Raw genomic sequence first — 4,853 nt, forward strand, 5'->3', positions numbered from 1 at the left:
AGAGCTCCATTATTGAGCTTCAACCTTCCTAATATCTTGCTAGATAAACTTTTCTGTAGCTTAGGGTGTTATTCTAGACCAGTGTTGATACACAGACCATTGCTCTATTTGTCCTTGCTTTTCTACAGTTTAAATAATTTTTCTGCTGCCCAATCTCCTGGCTGCTGATTAGCTCCCATCACAGTTCTGCTGTTTCTGAGGCCTGCCTTTTGCAGCTTTCCCAAACCCTCTGGTTGTGTGGATTCCCACAGAACACCCCAAAAGCCCTTGGGGAATCCTCCAGGTGGTGAACAGGCTTTTCTCCCGTGCTTTTGGCATCTCCTTGTCCCCGGCCAGCCCCCGGGGCAGTGACAGCACTTTGGCAGCCACACAATGGCATTCCCAAAAGCAAAACCTGCCAGGGGTTTTCCTGCTGTTCTGAGGTGAATCCTGTGTGATTAATGCTACCCACACACGTGCAGGAGCTGCAGGCAGCTCTCACAGCTGGACTGCTTTTGTCATGCTCACCTACGGCTGCAGGAATACTTTATACCTGTGCTAAATGATTGACTCGCATCTGGATTTGTCACATAACATACAGATAGTTAGTGATGAAGGGTTTATTGTTTCCAGTGTTCTATAAAGGCTTTTTTTTTTTTTTTGTTCTGTGCAGCCTGTCCTTTCTTTGTAACAGTTAAAAGATCTTAATTGCCTAAAATTAGAGCCATCAGATATGACTGAAACTGAGTATTACATAAAAACGGGTATGAAATATAGATGAAATATATATAATTTATATAAAAACTATTGTTCTGATTTCATTCCTCTGCACCATTTCTATGCTCTGTTGTGTTGGATTATTATTGCTCCTACTTGAGCTGAGCTCTGAGCTGTGCCTTGTCAGCCTAGCAGGGATGTACCCTATGAATTATATAAGTCTATTAACATATATGCATCAGAATAGCTGTTAAAATTAGAAGTACAAGCACAACTGAGGAACAGTCAAGAAAAGGAGTTCGGTAGAGAAGTTCAGTGGAAAAGCCTGAAACAAACTTATGCTGCTTTAATTTGGATTTCTTACTAATATTCTCTCTTGTCATTCTCTCTGCTGCTTTCTTCCCATATGGACCAAGACACTTTGTAAAGAAAACAATCAGGAAAATAAAATCTCAAAGTGCTTGTTAATTCTGCTACTGGTAAAACACGCTTTTCTCAGCTTATTTTCTTAATTAATCTAACAAAACACACAGGTTTCCTGCAGTGCTCCTCTACCCAGATTAAAGCTAAAAAAAAAAAGTAAGAGCAGAAGTATGAATCTATTTGCATTACAAACAAGAGTTTATTCCCCAAACACATCTTTCATTACAATCAATTATATTGGAAGTTCAGGCCAAACACAGCTGGTGGTAAAAACAATCATACGTTCAAGATGAAAACTGCTCAGGAAGAAATAAAATAATTAGGGCAGCGTGGCTGTGGTGTCACCGTGCCTGTCACACCCCCAGGGCCATGGGGCACCTGCACACCCTCGGCCACTCTGACATCTCAGGGCTGCTCCTCGGGGCACTGAAGCCAGCAGCAAAAACAGACATCTCAAAAAACAGAGACCTCGAGAACCAGACACCTCAGGAAACAGATATCCCAAAAGAAAAGACACCCCAAAAAGCAGACACCCCAAAAAACAGACACCCCCCAAAAACCAGACACCCCAAAAACCAGATATCTCAAAAAACAGACATCCCAAAAAATAGCATTGCAAAAAGCAGACACCCCAAAAAACAGACACCCCCCAAAAACCAGACACCCCAAAAACCAGATATCTCAAAAAACAGACATCCCAAAAATCAGACACTCCAAAAAAACAGGCATCACAAAAAACAGACACCTCAAAAAACAGACACCCCAAAAAACAGACACCTCAGAAAACAGACACCTCAGAAAACAGGCACCCCCAAAAGCAAGCATCCCAAAAAACAGACATCCCAAAAACCAGACACTCCAAAAAAACAGACACCCCAAAAAACAGACACCTCAGAAAACAGACACCTCAAAAAACAGACACCCCAAAAAAACAGACACCTCAGAAAACAGACACCTCAGAAAACAGGCACCCCCAAAAGCAAGCATCCCAAAAAACAGACATCCTAAAACCCAGACACTCTAAAAAAACAGACACCCCCCAAAAACCAGATATCTCAAAAAACAGAAACCTCGAGAACGAGACACCTAGACACCTCAGAAAAAAGATATCCCAAAAGAAAAGACACCCCCAAAAAAACAGACACCCCAAAAAACAGACACCCCCAAAAACCAGATATCTCAAAAAACAGACATCCCAAAAACCAGACACTCCAAAAAAACATCCCAAAAAACTGGCATCACAAAAAACAGACACCCCAAAAAACAGACACCTCAGAAAACAGGCACCCCCAAAAGCAAGGATCCCAAAAAACAGACATCCTAAAACCCAGACACTCTAAAAAAACAGACACCCCCCAAAAACCAGATATCTCAAAAAACAGAAACCTCGAGAACGAGACACCTAGACACCTCAGAAAAAAGATATCCCAAAAGAAAAGACACCCCCGAAAAACAGACATCCCAAGAAACAGACACCTAAAAAACAGATACCCCAAAAAACAGACATCCCAAAAAACAGGCACCTAAAAAACTAGACATCCCAAAAAACAGACACCCCAAAAAACAGACATCAGAAAACACAGACACCCCAAAAAAGACACCTCGCAAAAAAGATATCCCAACAAACAGACAGACACCTCAAAAACCAGATATCCCAAAAACCAAACACCCCAACACCTCTGCTGCACACTCCTCACCTGGGGTGCAGCTCGAGCTGAAAAGGTTCAGGCAGCAGTTTTATTGTTTATGTCGAGACACAGGAGACATACAACAGCAAATTCATGTCCTACAAACACCAGCACCCTCTGATCTTTTTGTCTTTAAACTTCCAAATGGGTTTGTGTCTTATGACCAAAAAAAAATTAAAATTAAAAAAAAAAGTCACTTACACCCTTGAGCTTTTGAGGAAGGGTCTTGCAGGACAGCAGGACAGCAATCCTCCCTGACTCCTGAAATCACAGAGTGGCTAGAAGCCAGGAATACTGTTCATGATGCAATTGTGTGGGTGTGAAATCTCAGCCCACCCTGTGAGGAGCCTGGCTCTGAGGACCAGAGGAGCTCACCCCAGCAGCCTCTCTGCAGGCTCAGCGAGCTCCAGGGCTGTGCATTGTCCCCCCAGGAGCTCACAGCATCTCTGTGAGTGCCCAGCCCTGCTCACCTGCAGGAGCTTTCCCCTGGCACACCCTGGGGTTTTGTTTGCCCAGGGCCGTGCTGACATGCTGACAGCTCTGCCTGCTCCGAGCCTTTCCTGCCCAGGATTTTCCTGTGGATCTCACCCTGCTGAGGGTTTTGCCCCAGATGCTTTCACAGAGGGATTGGCCATAAGCCATGGCAGGCAGGGCACTGAGGGCAGGGGACACACGGCCAGGCCACCACAAAAACCATTCTGGGAGCCAGTCCTGATAACACAACCTTCCTAAATTTGATCAAGTTTCCACTCTGCCTTCACTGTCGATCAAGACGTTTTTCTTATAAGGCCATGTTTGAGTTCACCTTTCAGATTGGGTCTGTGCCCCTGAACCTGGCTGTGCTTGCCCCACCCAGGGTCCCTAGAGCCTGGCTTCTCTACCTGCACCACGTTTGTTATTTTCACCGTTAAAGTTTTTATTTTCTGGCTAGTTCCACAGCTTCCATCCCTCTTATTTAGCTAGATCCTCCCAGCCAAGCTGAAGCAGGTGTCAGGAAAATTAATCCACAAACATCAGAGGTTGATGTCCAAAAAGGAGACACAGAAGTCCTTTGACTTTATTCCAATAAAGGCAGAGGCCATGGGGCATTCTCCTGGGGTCTCTCACATTTTTGGAGGATGCGGCCTCTTGTGTATCCCAATTTCCCAGCCACATTTCCCTTCTCTCTTTCCCCGTTTCTCAGGCACTTGAGAGGTTCAGACTTCCCAGAACACCTGATCCCAAAGATTCCCCTCTAATGTACAACCCTCCCTTTTCATTTTTAATTCTTATGGAATTTAGTGTTTTCCCCATTGTTTCTTTCACCTTTCAGTATCCAATTTGTAAAGGCAAATCTCTTTTTCCATTCATCCATCAGTGGACTCCTTCCCATTGTTTCTTCCCTCTCCCAGTGCTGGTTTTATCCACCAGCAGACCCACAGCTTGTTTGGAAAGACAAATCCCCCATTCCTCTCACAGGGGCCCACAGTGGGCTCCGAAGCCCCCACTTTGCTGTGCCTTCATCCCTCCAGGTCAAACCTGCTCAGATTCAGCTGGTGAGGATGAGGAGCTCTGGGTCTTCATCCAGCCAGGTGACAGGATGCTGGAGCATCCAAATTGGCTCTTCATCCAGCTGCTGCTGGAACATCCAAATTGGAGCAAAACCTCCCAAAATCTCTTGTGCACTGGGTGGGATCCCACAGCAGCACACTGGAAATTGATGCCCTTTGAGGTCTCTTCCAGCCCAAACCATTCTGGGATTCCATGGTTCAGTTTTGGGCACATGAAGTCATTTCTGACAGGACATAAATGCATTTCATGAAAATAAACCTTCCTTGCATCAACTGCCGACAAAACATCACTGCCAAATATCAGTTTTAAAAAGCTTAGTGAATCCAGCTCACAAGACATACCTCACACTCCTATTTTCCAGGAGAAAGTCAGCATTTCTGTAACACCATTCTAGAGCTTATTTCTCATGTAGGAATATCAAATCAAAGTCAGAGTGACAGAGTGTTTATATATGGCCTTCTTTTGCCAATAGTAATAAAACTTACTTTGAACAGC

Source organism: Zonotrichia leucophrys, chromosome Z (genome assembly GCF_028769735.1).
Source record: "Zonotrichia leucophrys gambelii isolate GWCS_2022_RI chromosome Z, RI_Zleu_2.0, whole genome shotgun sequence".
Lineage (NCBI taxonomy): Eukaryota > Metazoa > Chordata > Aves > Passeriformes > Passerellidae > Zonotrichia > Zonotrichia leucophrys.